The sequence below is a fragment of the Monodelphis domestica genome, chromosome 7, assembly GCF_027887165.1.
Source record: "Monodelphis domestica isolate mMonDom1 chromosome 7, mMonDom1.pri, whole genome shotgun sequence".
Lineage (NCBI taxonomy): Eukaryota > Metazoa > Chordata > Mammalia > Didelphimorphia > Didelphidae > Monodelphis > Monodelphis domestica.
The window spans coordinates 176,946,809-176,964,940 of NC_077233.1; the positions used below are offsets into that span (position 1 = coordinate 176,946,809).

At 37.2% G+C, this 18,132-nt stretch overlaps 1 protein-coding gene across 25 annotated transcripts in view; it reads left to right on the top strand.

Annotated features, from left to right (window-relative positions):
* Window positions 1-18,132, top strand: part of RBFOX1 (RNA binding fox-1 homolog 1) — a 2,817,840-nt gene that overhangs the window by 2,046,023 nt on the left and 753,685 nt on the right. The window lies entirely within an intron of this gene.

The window sequence follows — 18,132 nt, forward strand, 5'->3', positions numbered from 1 at the left end:
AGAAGAGGAAGGGAGGCTTTCGATATTTACCTTTTTTGTGTCATTAATGGTTATGTTAACAATATACTTCAACTGTAAGAAAATGTGACATTGAAGATGTTGAAATGTGAATTGTTTTAGTAATTTGTCTTCTCCATCAATAAAGCAAGGAATGTCAAGAAATATAGAACATATTATTTTTTGAGTCAGCTTTTCAAACTCTTCCAGAAACATTTAGATCTATGAATTTTGATCTCACTGATGTAAAAAAAACAAAACAAAACAAAAAAAAAAACCTTTTCATATAAGAATGCTCTCCACACCCAGAGAAAGAACTGTGGAAGTAGAAACTCAGAAGAAAAACATGTGATTTATTATGTGGTTCTTTTGATATGAATAATATGAAAATAAATAGGTTTTGAGCAATAATACATGTATAAAACTCAGTGGAATTGCTTGTCAGTTGCAGGAGGGGGAAGGGAAGAGGGGGAGGGAGACAACATGAACTATGTAAGCATGGGAAAATATTCTAAATTAATTAATTAATTAATTTTAAAACTTTACATACATTTGTGTAAAGATATGTAGAAAAGGAGGTACTCAATCACAAAAATATAGTGAGAGAACCAAATGAATCAAATCATTATGTTAATTTCATGAGTTATGTAAGAGAAAATTTTGTCATGTTTCATGTGCCAGAAATTGATTCCCATTTCCAATACTCAGCTTTTCCCATCCTTTCAATGTTATTGCTGTGGGATGGGCCCTGATCACTATCCAATCGCTCTTTTCTTCTGTCAGGGAGTCTTCTGTGTCTACTCCTGATCCCCTTCTAACCATCCTTCATACTGCTGCCAGAATTATCATTTTTGTTTGTTTTTAATCTAAATCTGTTAAAGCCACTCCTTTGCCCAGCCATCATTGACTCCCAGTCACCCACTGAGTAAAGTTCCTGCTCCTTTGTCTGACATTCAAGGTCTATCTTTTGAGCTTTTCTCTCCTTACTTCCCTTCATTCAGGCCTCCGTCAAATTAGACAATTCTCTGCCTCCTGAGGAAACCCTATACCTTTGCTCAGACTGTTCCAAATCCCTGGAATGTTTCCTTTTTCCTCTCTGCCTGCTGAAATCCTACTATTTAGTGTAAATTTTTTTTCATCTTTGCCTTCTGTCTTAGTATTTGTTCTAAGAAAGGGCTAGGTAATTGGGGTTAAGTGACTTGTCCAGGTCACACAGCTAAGAATTGTCTGAGACCAGATCTGAACTTCCAACTCCAGGTCTGGTATTCTATCCACTGTGCTACCTAGCCACCCTCCTTTATCCACTAATATGGAACTAGTTAGAAGACACTTTAATGTTTGTTGAATGAATGAATGAATGAATGATTTCCTTAAATACAATTTTTAATAAGGCAAATTCCCATGTTGTTTGATTTTTTAAAAAAATATTTATATTCTCCTTTGTCAGTAACTCTTTTCCCATTAGTTTCAGATAAACAGTAGCTTTATAGGTTCAGACATTTCATTTATTTGTATATTTATTGGCAAAGACTGAGATCAGGATTTAGCCTAATTAATAGTTCAATGATAGTTGCCACAAAATTGCCTGAAGAAATCATCTGAAATGTCATCAAGTGGAAGCAAAGAATACAAGAGATGAGGCTCATTGGTACCAAAAAAGTAGCACTGGCTTTGGAGGCAGAGGGCCTGGACTCAAATCCAGCTTCTGCAGTTTATCCCCTCATATTTACCCTGGGCAAGTCATTTAACCTTTCTGCAGCATGAAGCCATTGGAGTAGAGTTCCTTCCTGCTCGCCATCTATGTTCCTCCTATGAGCCTCTGATGTGAGTAGTAGCTGCTGCCTTTTGATGTTACACTGGAAATGATGTTTAATCTATTTTGGAATACGAGGTGAGGAAGTGAACACTGGAAAAGCTATAGATCTCTGGGTAAATCTGTTGCCATTTCTTCAGGTTCCAGGGAAGGCGTGCTCTTCTTTCTGCTCTTATTGTCACTTTCCCCCAATATTTAATGGATCCTTGATAGATTTGATATGACCAACCTATTCATTTCTGCCCATTCTGTTTACTCCCTCCCATAAAATATCTCCAGGGCATCCACTCAACAAATCAGTGAGCCTTGGTTGTGTCTTCTCCTTAGCCTGAGGACACCCTAGGTTGGCTATAGATAAACTTCATCTTCTTTAAAAAAAAAATAATGTTCAGGGGGCAGCTGGGTATCTCAGTGGATTGAGAGTCAGGCCTAGAGATGGGAGGTCCTAGGTTCAAATCCCAGCTGTGTGACCCTGGGCAAGTCACTTGACCCCCATTGCCTAGCCCTTACCACTCTTCTGCCTTGGAGCCAATACACAGTATTGACTCCAAGATGGAAGGTGAGGGTTTAAAAAAAATAAATTAAAAATAACATTCATTGATTCTTTTTGTTTATAACATTGTAGCCCTTTTTAGATAAGCCATCAACCCGCTCCTCTACCCTGACTACACATTCCTGTGTCTAAAGAACAGTAAATAAAACCACCTGACATAGTAATGAAATCTGACAAGGTATACAACATTCCGTACCCATAGCACCCCACCTTTCCAAGGAAAATAGGAAATTTGTCTTTCTTAATCTCATATCCAGGGCCAAGATTTTCTTCCCCACTTTTGCTAGAGAACCGACCTACCTCCTTATTCTACTCTTATGCGTCTTTAATGACAGGTACACTGGCGGTGGCGTTTTATCCATTTTGGAATTGGGGGTGGGGGAAGTTAACTTAATGTGGAAAATCTACAAAAGTCAAGCCACAGCATTTTTTCCAGTAAGCTTGGCACTCTTTGCTGAGTTCTGCACTCTGCAGCCATTAGCAGGCTGGTCAATGCATTGCTTTATGAGGCAATTATCCCAGCACACTCTATTCAAAATACACATTAGAACTTAACCTTCTGAATCCTGAAGTAGCATTTTTATCACCCAACATTAGGAAAGAGCTGGACTCAGCATATTTCCCCCTTTTTATGATCTGCTATCATTAATAAAGCATTGTGCTGCTACCTTCTCACAATTCTCCCGGATAATTTGGGACACAAAAGGCCCAGCTGTGATACCATTGTCTGTTGACTTATTCAATAACAATGAAAATACACAGATTGTTTAAAAATAAAAGGAAAGAAAAAAATTTTTTAATTCTCCCAAAGAATGTAAAAGCCACATCCAGGATATTAGACCCAATGTTATTGGATATGCACAAGTAGAAATGGGAAGTTAATATGGAATTTCTAATTAGGGTCACATGCTAATGAACTCCCTCTTCATGTTAGTTTTATGCCGCTTCAGAAATTTTTTATCATATGCTTAAAAATTTATGGCCAGAAACATTAATGAAAATGAGGCGTGAATTGGAAATTGTGCTATTATGGAGATGAGTGTGGTCGGGGCCTTGCTGATTTCTAAGGAGGTTTTCTTTTATTGCCTTTTTTTGAGGGCTGAGAAATGATACAGGTAAAATTAATGATGAGGCATAGTCTCTGTCCTGACATGGGCAACATTATTATATGTAAAGTTATAAAAGTTGGATTTTAATAAGATTTTGAATTAATTATAAGGAGAATATTAATCATAATTGACAATCGTTTTTCCGAATAAAACTTTACCATCTAAGTAATATTATAGTTTTTAAGTACATTAAGATAGGCATTCTCTGTTCTGTTGGCTTTGTCTTTGCGGAAATTAAAATCCACCTTTCTGAATATTGTAGTTTGGAAAGCACATGTCTTTTCATCTGTGAAATATTCACTTGGCTTAAAATTGTACTTTAAAACTACCTTTACATGCAAAGCTCAGGGGACCGGTGGGCTCTGTAAAGCTGCATTTGAAAAGAGGAGATAGAGCAAAGAAATATTAAACTTTCTCTGTTTTTAATCTCTCAAAAACGATTGTTTTCAGTACATCTGATAACTGTCAAATTTGAATGGCTTTTCAGAAAGGCCTATTTTGAGTTTCCAAGAATGGTACCTGAGGCTTATCGCAGCAGGGATAAATGCGGGGAACAATGCTGAATCAAGTTTTCAGGAGATCCTGGGCAGGGTAGGGAGAAGATGGTCTGCTCTTTCACGTGCTTTAGGCTCTCTTTAACTTCTTTCTTGCTTTCTTGCTTCTATTCTGAGCTGCTATTTGGCTCTCTAGACATATAATTAGAAATCGGCATTCTCACTTTGAGGGCACCTCAGAGAGACACACGTGTGGCCCAGCTTCACCTGTGTTCAACATGTGTTTATTCCTTTTTCATGAAATGTATGGTGGCAATCAGGCCTGAGCAGGAAACTTCCTGTTTGGACTGCCTGGGCCCCCTTCCACCTCGCCGTAGTAGAGTCTAAGTAATTTAGTCACAAGGAGTGATTATTTTTAAAAATAGTGCTCTTATGTGGCAAGGATTTAAGATTTCTTTACTGTGTGGACTCTTTCCATCAGTGCTAGTGACAACCCACTCATTGTTCCAGAATTAAATTTTAGAGTCCAGAGACTTCCCACCTTCTGCTACTCATCGATGAGATTTTAAACCCAAGGCTTGCTGACCCAAAGCTCCACACTATTCCTTTTAAATTTGAATGCAAAAAAAAAATCTGGAAATGCACATTCATTGCATCTTTATGTATCTCTTGACCACAGGACTTTGGAAGTATTTCTAGACTTCTCTTCAGGAACATAGTAGGGGAAAGTACCTTTATCTGCAATGACTGCTCAGCTACGTGCCCAGCTTCTTGGGAGATGATCTGGTCTCTTAAATTTTCATCCCACTGATATCGCATCCCATTCCTGTGGAAACACGTTAATTGCCTGAGAAAAAAAAAGGAGGGAGGACCCATGCTAACATATTCTTTACAGGCAGCTCTCCAGGTGGTAAGACAGACAGAGCGTTGCCAATGGAATCAAGAAGGACTTAATTCAAGTCCTATCATAGACACATCTTAGCTGTGTGACCCTGGGCAAGTCATATAGCCTCTTTCAGACTCAGCTGCCTTATCTGTAAAACGGGAGTGATGACAGTCGCACTTACCTCACAGGTGGTTGTGAGGAAGGAGATGAGCCAAGTAAAGTGCTTCACAAACATTTAAGTGCTATGTAAATGGTAGTTATTATTATTATCATACTCAGAGAGCCTGAGCCAAATGGAGAGGGATTTAAGGGAAGGGAGGTAAGGCATAGCAGCAAAAAAATGAACAAACCATATATACTTTAGGGGGAAATGATTGATTTTTCCCCAATTAAGAGCATTTGGAAAGGAGAAAGTCCTGAATTAGGTAGCCATTCTCAGAAGAATATTCTTCTGATTTTGGAATGGTTTGGGAGGGGGAGGTTGTTTGTTTGGTAATGTTCAGACTGTTCTAAAAATGAGCCCTAAGAGGGATCTTCCAAGTCCTTCTTTTCATCCCAAGATTCTAATCTCGTGGTTGGGAATAAGTAACAAAGGGGACTACTGCAGAATAGACTCTGACATTAAGGCCCAAGCCAGGTCTGTGGCTTGCTTAAAGCCACACAAGGAGTAACTGATTTTTAGTAGAGGTCTTCTAGTTCCAGTGCAGGGTTCTTTCCACTGTCTCCCGTGTTCATTCTGAAAAAGAGAGGCAATGTGGTCTTATGGGAAGAGCAATAGCATTTGAATGAAAAGATGTATATGGTTTGTTTTTAAGACTTAGCTGTGCTGTATATGATTAGATCATCGGGAAACTATTTTTCCTAGTAGGAACTCTTTGTTTTTAACTCTTGTATGATTAGAACTTAGTATTACCATAACCACTTAAAATGTCCTTTTGAGTTCTTGTGGCCATCATGACTTCTTTTTGAATTCTTAAATTTAAAATTCTTAAGTGTTTAAATTCACTATGACATTCTTTTAAATGAGGTTTATGGTTTAGACCTCTTAGGACTATGATAATAAGCCTAAAGGAAATGATTTTGAAGATTTCTGCAGGAAAGTGTAGGCTTGACTCCACCTTTCTTTAGTCATCAGAACAATGGCAAACCATTTAAGCACTCAACTTTTGTCTCCTTCTCTGTAAAGTGTCTACCACCCCCCTCACACACACCCAACTAGCACTGCCTACCTCACAGCATTGTTTCAACAAAATCATTTAGTCAACTTTGATGCTCTACATAAATGTGTGATATTGAATGTATGAAATATAATATGTGAGATTGTATTTGAATTTGTATGTATAGAGATTAGGTAAGATGGAGAGAAAGAGAGAATGAGAATGTCACACAGCCTATGATCCTATGCCACTGAGTGAACCACCTTAATGTAATAGAGTACATGAGTAGTGAGAGGAAAAGAATGGGAAAGGCAAGCTGAGGGGTAGAGTAAGATAGTCTCTGAAACACTGACCAAACCCCCAAATGGTACCAAACAAACATCCTTCATCTTCTGATAGTTCTCCTACTTGACTGAACTGGCATAAATGTAGGTTGAAAAAGAAAGAAAGAAAGAAAGAAAGAGAGAGAGAGAGAGAGAGAGAGAGAGAGAGAGAGAGAGAGAGAGAGAGAGAGAGAGAGAGAGAGAGAGAGAGAGGGAGGGAGGGAGGGAGGGAGGGAGGGAGGGAGGGAGGGAAAGAAGGAAGGAAGGAAGGAAGGAAGGAAGGAAGGAAGAAAGAAAGAAAGAAAGAAAGAAAGAAAGAAAGAAAGAAAGAAAGAAAGAAAGAAAGAAAGAAAGAAAGAAAGAAAGAAAGAAAGAAAGAAAGAAAGAAAGAAAGAAAGAAAGAAAGAGAGAAAGAAAGAGAGAAAGAGAGAAAGAAAGAAAAAGAGAAGGGAGGAAGGAAGGAAGGGAGGGAGGAAAGAAAACTAAGTTCTCATCATTTACCACGTCAAACTGTCTACCCCAGCTAAGAAAACCTGCTTTACCCCCTGCACAGTTGGTCAGTTGGTCACTTCCAGACATATATATATATATATATATATTATATATTAGTAACATATAGTATAATTAGTATATATTATATATATGTCATATATATTATATATATTATATATTAGTAATATATAATATATATCTGGTTCTTCCATTCTCTCCTTCTCTTCTTTACTCAGCTACTTTCCTTCATCCTTTCCCAATCCAGATCAGGACTTTATCCACCATCCCTAGCTAAATTTGTCCAATATATAATTATCCTTTAGGAAGGTATCCTTAATAAACTGTGCCTACTTTCATTATCTCATATCCTCTCACCCTTTAGTTAAATTGCTTCTCTTAACATTTGTCTGCTTGTATGCATTTTCTCTGCATGTACTTTTGACTTCTCAGTCCCTCAGGTTCCCAAAGAAGAAGTCATCCTGGATTCCTCACTATCTCTCACTTCCCCACAGCCTGTTTCTTGCCAAGATCCATCTGTGTCACCTCTGCAATATGTCTCTAATAGGCCCCCTTCGCTCTTCTGACACTGCCCCACTATGACACAGGCCCTCATCATCTGAAGCCCGAATTACTACAATGGCCTGCTGGTATGCCTGCCTACCTCAGTTCCAATCCTTCTCTGTCTCCTTGACTAGGTTCTCTTCCAGATCATGCTCTCTAACATCCCTCAGGGTGCTGTCCTGGGCCCTCTTATCTTTTTACAACTTAATTTGATGATCTCCATTCAGTCACTAATGTGATTTTTCTAAAGCACAGATCCTATCACATCACTCTCCTACAAAATAAACTCCTTTGGCTCCTTATTGCCCCTAGGATCAAATACAAAATGTTTAGTTTGGCATCGAAAACTAACTTTTCTAGTCTAAACCTCTCCTGTCTTTCCAGTCTTCTAATACTTTATTCCTTGACATATATTCTTGTATCCAGCGTCATTGTCCCACGGATTTTTTCATTAACAATACACTCCATCTCTCAACTCTGGGCATTTTCTCTGGCTATCCCTCATTCCTTAGACATTCTCCTCTTCTCTGATTATCAATCTCTCTACTCTATCTTCCCAATGAAAGTCCCACCTTCTCTAACAGTTAATTCCAGTGCCTTTCCTCTGTAAATTATCTCTTGTTTATCCAGTATGTAGTTTGCTTTTTATATATTTGTTTGCATGCTGTATCTCCCCCATTAGATCCCAAGTTTTTTGAGGGACAATTTCTTGCCTTTATTTCTAGCACTTGGCACAAGCCTAGCATGTAGTAGACACTTAATAAATATTTATTGTCTTATAGTAAACGACTGACTGAATTTTCAGAAGTCAAAGCCAAAACTGGAGATCAATCTGAAGAGCCCCTCTCCTAGGACAGCCGCCCTGTTCTTCACCTCTATGTCCTCTAGTGTCTAGTGTCCTGGGTCCTTTGGGATATAAAAGGGTGGAGCTATCAATTAAAACTAAAACTAATTTTAAAAAGCAGAGTAGGTCACATGAGTCTCATCATTTTACAGGTGAAGAGACAGGGTCAGATTTGAAATAAATGGTCCAAAGACAACAGATAGTAAAGCAGGGAGCCAGGATTTGAACTGAGGTGTTCTGCTTCAAAATCACAGTTCTCACACTGTCAGCCCTTAGTGGCAGTATGTTATTAAGGAATCACTTTTGGGACAATCAAAGGCATACGTGTCAAAGGGCAACCCCTCAATGTTTTTAAGTGCAGTCAAAACCAAGTAAAATGTAATTGGGAAATATTTAACAAAATATATAATACAATAAAACATAGATAGCATTACATTAAAAAATAAATCAATGTGTGGCTCTCATGGATCCTTATTAGTGGCCCTCCCCTTTCTATTTGAGTTTGTTCCCACTGGTTGTTAAGATAGTTTTTATTAATTTCTCCTTTTTTATATTTAAGAGGGAAAAGAGCAAAAATGTTTTTCAGCAAGAGATCCCCTGCTGTGCCACCTGGCAGTTGGTGACATTTAGAAGGGTGTGGCTGTGTGGTTTGTAAGTGGGAGACCCTTGGAAAGGGCTTTTTGTCTCTGGGTTTCCTGGGGAGAGTTTGTACTGCTAGCAGTCTCTCTTGGATATAGAGAACTGAGTTAAGACCTTAATAGCCTTATTGGTCATTGATAACTTGGGTAGATAGGTAGTTAGATAGTGGATATATTATCAGATAGAGAGAGTAGAGGGGAATAGGTGAGAGTTTCAGCTTAGCAAAAGATACTGCCCTCTGGGGCCCATAGATTTAGGGTTTTTTTTAGAATAAATTTAGTCAGGATTGGGATCTTGGTTATAGTTATAATCTATTATAAAACTACTTTCACTTTCCTCCTTCCTATTTCCTATCTGTATTTCCTAATTATAAATAAAGTGTTTCGCACTTAATAAACTGTGTACTGGCTTTAGATCAAACTTCTGCTCCCCAAAATTTAACCCCTCACAGTGGTCTAAGGAATAGAGCCATGGGCAACCTCCTGTCCCCTAAAACCAGCTGAGGTAGAATCATCCCTTTGATAATTGGCCTTCCCTATGCCCTCTCAGACAGATCCCTGTGCAACTTATCCAGCACCCATTAAATTTGTCTGAGATATAATTTCACCTAGCTATAGTTCAGTTGGAAATTGAAAATCATTTCTAGAATCATATAATCCTGTGGTTATTAACCTTTGTTGTGCCATGGGCCCCTCTGACAGTCTAGGGAAGCCTAGATTCCTTTTCAGAATAAAATGTTTTTTTTTTAATTCACAAAATAACATTTAAAGGATTACAAAAGCAACTAATTATATTGAAACATAGTTATCTAAAATTTTTATTTTTAAGTTCACAGATTCCTGGTTAAGGCTTCCTGATCCAATCCAATCTTTTTAAGGTTACCCCGAGAGATGAAGAGATATTAGCCTATCGTTTCTTATATGTAATAGGAAATTAATAAACTTCTGCTGCATGAATTAATGAAGGTACATAGCCATGTTTTTTTTGTTTGTTTGTTTGTTTTTTGTCTGTAGCTAAGTAGGCTGTATCCAAGATGTATATGTACAAAGATGCCACTAGGGGCTGACAGTGTGAGAAATGTGGATTATGAATCAGATCACTTCAGTTCAAGTCCTGGCTCCCTGCTTTACTATCTATTGTCTTTGGACCTTTTATTTAAATTATTCAACCCTCCCTGTCACCTACAAAATGAGTAGCCTCATGCAACCTACTCTCATTTTTAAAAATGAGATTTTTTTCCATTGATATCTTTAGTCTTTTATATCCTCATGGTTTTCTTCAGAATCTCTCCTTCTCCCTCTGACAGTGAGCTAACCTTTATAACTATTTTTTTAAAGGAAAAAGAAAAGGAAGAGGAAAAAAATCAGCAGAATCAATCAATCAATCAATATATTAGAAAAAGTCTGAAAATCTATGCAATGTACAACACTTCTGCCTCCCACTTCCAGAAAGGGATGGGTTAGAAGTCTCCTTCTCATCTCCCCCCTCCTCTCTATTTCCCTCCCTCTTCTTGTCTCCCTCTCCCTCCACCCCCCCCCCCCAAGTCATACTTGATCTTTATAATATTTTATGCAACTTACTTTTATTTCTCTCTGGGCTCTTCTTCTGACTATCTGGACTTTATTTAATAACCATACCCCAGCAACTTCTTTCTTTTTTAAACCCCCACTTCTTGTCTTAGTATCAGTTTTAAGACAGAACAATAGTAAGGGTTAGGCAATTAGGATTAAGTGACTTGCCCAGAGTCACATAGATAGGAATTATCTGAGGTCAAATTTGAACACGTCGCTTTATCTACTTTGTGACCAAGCTCCCACATTATTCTTGCTATTTTTATTTCTGTTCCCATTGCCTAGTCCATAGTAAAAATTTAAGAAATGCTTGTTGACTTAATAAGGCTATTGCAAATAATGAACTATGCAAATGTAAGCTGGAATCAGTGATTTTTTTTTAATTTTTAATTTTTCCAGATTACATGTCAGTGATTTTTAATAACCATTTTCTGGTATTTTGTGATCCATGATCACTCCATTCCACATTCACCTTCCCCTCTACAAGACAGTAGGTAATATGCTATGTTGTACATGTGCCATCATACAATAAAGTTTTCCGTGTTCATCATGTTGTGAAACAAGATATATATTGCTCATACTAGAAGAAATAAAGTGAAGAATGGCATTCTTCAATTCTGCATTCAGACTCCTTCAGTTCATTCTATGACTGGTGATGGATAGCCTTTTTGTCATGGGTTGTCCTGGATCCCTGCATATATGAGAATAGTTGTCATTCACAGTTGATCATCATACTTTATTGCTGTTACTATACAGGTACAACATTTTCCTGGTTCTGCTCACTTCACTCTGCATCATTTCGTAGAAGTCTTTCTAGTTTGGTTTTTGTAGGATTAGTGATTTTCAATGCCACTGAACACAAAATTGTGAATTTAAGGAAAAGGGCCCCATAAGCAAGCTGATGTATTTCCCATGTTTATAGATCTAGGAACTGAGAGAGGCCCCAGATTTCATCTAAGCCAACTCCATCATTTTACAAAGGAGGAAAAGAAGTGTCTAAGTGACTTGTCTTGGGTAAGACAGGCATTGGTAGTTGTCAGAGATAGAACTTGAACACAGTTCCTCTGACTTCAGAGCTCTTTTGTGCATAAAATCAAATGGTCATTTGGAAAAAAAAAGACTGCCCACTATCATTGTATCAATTCTTTCCACTAACTTTTTCAGTGGCACCAGGTCCCATAAAAAATTAGAAACTCTTAAAAGAAAGCCTGGCAGTTGTATTGGTAGCAGGGAAAAGTCTGTGCTACTTTTCTCAAAACTGAGCCCTGCAATATCAAAATTCACAATATGGCAAGTGGGACACTAGAGTGTGTGACAATAAAAAAATGCAATTTATTGGGTTGCTCTCCCCCACTCATTTTGCTATCAGTGTTAATGCAAGAAAGTCATATCCCCTAGGTGTCTCTTTTCATTCCAGTTAATTAGATTTGCACCCTCTTTTTCCAGAGTCATCTTTGGTTTCTTTCTCATTTGTCTCTGCTCAAAGTGACTAGAGGAGTTAATGATATGTTTAACTCAGCCAGTCCCCCCTCTGCCCCTGAAAAAAAAAGTGTTCACTCCAGAGAATCTCTCTTTGAACAGTCTCTGTTAAATTAACAGTAACAGAGATGATGAAAACAGATCACTTTAAATAGATTTTTAAAATGAAGTTCCTTACATCTTTCCATTCATCCCATTTAATAGTGAAAGGAAGCTATACTATTGCTATTAAGGCCTAATTGGGAAACCAGAGCCCACTACTTCATCCCTATTCTCTACCATCAATCAGAAGTACTAAAGCCTTCAAACTATGTTTACTTTGGAGAAGTAAGAAAGATTGAGAACAATTTTTACAAAGAACCACTGAAAAACTAGATGTGAGAGCCTAAATCCAGGTATTATAAGTTGACTTTTAAGTATAATGGCATCTAAAAACAGGGAAAGGAAAGCTAGTGGGCAGTGCATAAGTTGGCTGCATCTTACTGTACTTCATAGCTTTATTTAATATCTCTTTTCTTTGTCTGTTGCTTTGTAAACTGAATTATACCTTCATTATCTCTATATCTTTTAATCCAATCCTTTGTAAATACCTCTGGGCCCTCTGGCTGCTGAAGGCCACTGTTTTTGGCTCCTGTGTCCTGTTATAATAAGCTCATTATAGGAAGACATCAAGTATCTTCCGTCCTCCAGAGATCCCTGACCAGTGGCCAATTGCAGAGGTTGCTCAATAAGGGTCCTAGAGAAAGGAGATTTCATGGGCCAAGACTCAATAGTGAAACATCCTCATCTTCCCACCACTTTCTTCTGGCTCTTAATACAGAACACAGCTGAGAATTAATGTACTTATAAAGTGGAAAAGCTGACAGAAGGCAGGGAATCATTGCTGATCATTTCTGCTTTCCTCTTCAAGCTGGCTGGGCTGCCTCTACTGGCTTCCTCTCGGTCCCCATGACCCATAAAGAGGAATAGGCTGGATTGTCTTTTTGGTACACAGGCTCCTTTGAGTAAGGTGTGGTTTGGAACAGAGTTTTTTGTGGGTTTTTTTCAACCTTAAATAATGCTTAGTTAGAGACATCTATGTGACTCAGTGGATAGAATACTGCGTCTAGAGTGAGGAAAACCCAAGTTCAAATCTAGCCTCAGACCCTTACTGTGTGACATTGGGCAAATTCCTCAATCTCTGGGTAGCCCAATAAAATGGAAAAGCCAATAGCAAAGCATTCAATTTCTTTGCCAAGAAAACCCTATGGACAGTATTGGTTTCCTGTGGTCCATGAAGTCATGAAGAGTTAGACAACTGAATTAGCGAACACCACTTTAGCAAAATTGTAAAGTGGGCAGTTTTTCTCTGTTTTGTACCCCTAGATATGCTAAACTTTTATCTTCTACTTTTAATGGTCTCTCTCCTTCCCCAGACACCTAATACTTTCTAACTGACCTGGTCTGTCCCCCAAGAGAGGAAAATAGACTGATAAACTCATTCACATGGAATGGTTCACACTAACGTCTCATTCTTCCCAGGAGTAAGTTTATATTTTAATAGCTGGAGAGGCAAAGCAAAATTTCATCTTAATAAATGAATCATTAATGATGGCATTTCAGACACTGTGCTAGGAACACAAGATTTAGAGCTGGAAGGGACTTTAGAGATCATCTCATTGAACTTACTTATTTTGCAGATAAGGAAACAAGTCCAGAGAGATTTCCTGTTTTTTGTTTGTTTGTTGTTTGTTTGTTTGTTTTTATTTAAGATCACATTGGGAAAAAAGTGTCAGAGCTGGTATTTGAATCCATGTCTTCAAACTCCAAATCTTATCTTTACTTCATGTCATATTGACTGCATAGGGAGGAGAGGGAAGAGGGAACATTCTAGTCATAATACAGAGATAAATCTTCCTCCACTAAACAAATGGATACGTATTAACAGGTCGTAGATGTTTAAAAGGTGCACACCTTTGGGATGAGGATCATTTCTTCTCTTTATTTCAAATAATTTCAGCTAAAACAAATGTGCACTGAATTAGCTTTTGGATTTCCAGGTTCCATTTTCTTTTGCCACTCATTCCTTGTCTCCCTTTGGCATTGCCAAGCATACACTATTTCATTTTCTATTGTGTAGGAAAAGACAATCCAGAAGAGTCAAGATGGTTTTATATTAGAACTCACAAATGTTACAATTCCTAGATAAGGCCAGCCACAACTTGATGGCATTGACCTCACTTCTCTCCTTTCTTTAACATATTTATTGATACTTTGCCCCCATTCCATATTCAAAATCTCCCTATTCCTTCTCCCTTTTCATCCCTCCCTCTTCCCTTTCTCACTCTACCTCTCTGCCCAGCTATTTCTCTTTCTGCTGCCCCCACAGCCCCAATTCTGGTCAACTTCAAGTCCTTACATTTATAACCTCATGCTGCCCTGTAAATACACTGGTGCATGGCCCCATTCAAGAGCATATAGGATGCAGGTGTCAACCATTCCAACTATCCATAGCTTTTCAGGGTCCTGATTGGTAAAAAAAAAAAAATAAACAAACAAATAAAATTCTATACCCAATTTGAATCACCATTTTGCTTGACAGTTGGAAAAAGAAATAAAAAAAATGCTGGTGGGAAAACCAACAGTATTTCAAATTCATATACTATGCCTCCCAAAGTATTTGCAATTTGAGCTTAGCATCCCTTTGCTGGTCTTTCATTTGTTTCTTCTCCTTGGAAGAGAGCAGATGCATTTCATCATATGCTGTGGAGGGGGAAACAAAGCACAACTCCATTGTCAGGCCAGGGTCAAATTACAATGGTTGACATTTCAGAGAAAATTTAACTATGAGAGATAATAGTCAGGAAGACACATCTATCAGTTATGAAATGTTTTTTCCAGTAATACTAACAGTGTAATAAGAGATTAATAGACCTTTCTGGACACAGAATGGAGACTGTTCTTTTACTGAAACATTTTTAAGAGCTGGAATAGACTCACTCAAGGCTGGGCATGTGTATTATTGCCATTTAACTCTAGAGAGTCTTTTTCCCCCCATCTCCTTTCCTTCCTATAAATAGGGCAGAAGGCACAATCATGGATCACCTTTACATTTTTTTTGATTGGTTTAAAGAAGCAGCATTCTTAAAAATGGAATGTCTGATTGTATACTTATATCACATGTAGAATATAGTGCTCAGTTATAGAGTCGTAGTTTAGGAGAAGAATTAATAAAGTGGAGCTTATCCATACCAGACTATCTAGGAAGTGTCATAGAATCATATCTCTAGAGCTGTAAGGGGCCCCAGTAGCCATCTTGTCCAATACCTTCATTTTACAACAGGTAGAAGGCCTTGAGTCCATGGTGTATGAGGATGGTGGAACCAGGAAAATTTAACCTAAAAGACCTAAGGCTCAAAGAAAAATGCTATTGTTTATAAAAACTTCAAGAAACCTGAAAAGAGCTTGAAAGAAGGAATATCCTTTGAAAGAAGGATTAGATTTGTTCTCTTTGACCTAAGAGGGCAGAACCAGCAGCAATTTTCGATGTTACAATGAAGAATATTGTTCTTTTTTTTTAACTTTTTTTTAACTTTTATTAAAAATATATTTTTTGTCCCAAATTCTTTCCCTCCAAGCCCTCTCCTACCATTGGGTAGTTAAATAATATATCACTTACACATTAGCTATGTTGAAAATTTTTTCAAGAAAAATAAAATGAAAAAAATATGCTTCAATCTTTCCTCAAAGTGCATCAGTTCTCTCTCTGGAAATGGATAATATTTCCCATTATGGTTCTTTTGAAATTATAGTGGATCATTGTATTGATCAGAGTAACTAAGTCTCATACAGTTGATCATTATTCTATGCTGTTTCTGGGGACAATGATCTCCTGGTTTACTCACTGAACTGTCAATCAATTCAGATAATTCTTCATAGTTATTTCTGTAACCATTCCTTTTATCATTTCTTATAGCACAGTATTATTCCCTTATAATTGTATACCACAATTTATTTATCCATACTCTAGTTGAAGGTAACTACTCAATTTCTAATTCTCTGCCACTACAAAAAAGAGATGCTATAAATATTTTTTATATAAAGGTTCTTTTCCTTTTCCTTTTTAATTGTTTCATCTCTTTAGGATATAGACATAGTAGTGCTGGATCAAAGGTTTGCACAGTTTTATAGATCTTTGGGCAAAGTTCTAAATTGTTGCTAGAATGGTTAAACCAATTCACAATTCCAGCAAGAATTCATTAGTGTAACTGTTTTTCCACATTGCCTCCAGAATTATCATTTTCCTTTTCTGTCAAGTTAGCTATCCAAAGGATGAACCCCTTAGTTATTTTGATTTCTTGAATCAATAGTGATTTAGAGAAATTTTTATGTGACTACTGATAGTTTTCATCTGAAAACTACCTGTTATCATTTGACCACTTATCAGTTGAGGAATGACCTTTATTTTTATAATTTTGGCTCAGTTCCTTATAAAATTTACTATAAAAATGTTTCTTGATTTCCTTCTAATTTTGACTCGAATGGTTTTGTTTAAGTTTCAATTTCATATATTCAAAATTATTCATTTTACTTCCTATGACTGTCTCTAGCTCTTGTTTGGTCTTCAGTTTCCCTTTATAAACCTGACAGATAAATTTTTCCATGCTCCTCTAATTTTCTCATATCACACTTTACATCTAAATCATTTACCCATTTTGACCTTATTTTAGTATATGTTGTGAATTGTTGGTCTCTGTCTAGTTTCCACCAAACCATTTTCCAGTTTTCCAAGCAATTTTGGACATTTGTTGAGTTCTTGCCCTAAAGCTTGTATCTTTATGCTTATCAGATGCCAGGTGACTGTAGTCTTTTACTATTGTATTGTATATGATTAAATCTATTCCACTGATCTACCACCCTATTTCTTAGCCAGTCATATTTGATGATTGTTCTTGTTCAATTTTTTCAGTTGCTTGGGGTTTTCTTGGCAAATATACTGGAATAGTTTTGGCATTTCCTCCTTCAGTTCATTTTATAGATGAGGAACTGAGGTAAACAGGGTTAAATGACTTGCCCAGCATCCACAAAGCCAGATTTGACTCAAGAAAATGATTCTTCCTGACTCCAGGCCCAGCACTGTCCTCTGTGCCCCCAGCACAGTACAAACATCCATAAGCATTTATTAATGTGCTATCATGTTCTATTAGTTTTCCACTGATTGTTGATTACAAAAAAAAGTCTTGGATTGTAAAATAAAATAGAATCTTAAAGGCTCTCTTTTAATTAAACAAAAAGATCGGATTATATGCCTAACATTCTGCTAGTGGCACTTGTCATCCAGTAAGGATATGACATAGATAAAAATAGCTGAAAAGTACATAAAACAATACAGATAAAGTTCTTTGTGGAGGTATTATTAATGACTGAAGAGATCAGGGAAAGAATTATGATATAGTCTAAAGAGTGTTGGATTTGAAATCTTTCCACTGTACAACTGCCAAGATGATTTTCCTAGTCATTATCTGACCATGTCATGTCCCTATTCAGTGAACTCAAGTAGCTGCCTTTTACCTCCAGGATCAAATAACAAGTCCTCTTTTTTTGTCTTTTAAATCTCTTTATAATCTTCCCCATGACTGCTTTTCCAGTTTTCTTGTATTTTACTCCCCTCTCCATACTGCATGATCTTCCAATACTGGCCTTCTTGCACTTCTTCAAATGGGATTCTCCATCTCTCTTCTCCATAACTTTTTTTAAAAGGATATTCTATTTTTCCAATTGCATTTTATTTAATTAATTAATTTAAAGTATTTTTCCCTGGTTACAAGATTCATGTTCTTTCCCTCCCCTCCCCCTCCTATAGCTGACATGCAATTCCACTGGGTTTTCATGTGTCATTGATCAAAACCTATTTCCATATTATTGACATTTGCACTAGAGTGATCATTTAGAGTCTATATCCCCAATCATACTGGATATTATATTTCTGAGAGTAGCTAAAGCTTCACAACTGATCATCATACAATATTGTTGTTACTATGTTCTTCTTGTTCTTATTTTGTTTTGCCTTAGTTCATATAGGTCTTTCCAGCTTTTTTCTGAAATCTTCTAGCTATTGTTTCTTATAGCACAATAGTCACCACATATATCACATTTTGTTCAGCCATTCCCAAATGGGTGACATCCCCTCACTTTCTAATTCTTTACCACCACAGAAAGAGCTGCTAGAAATGTT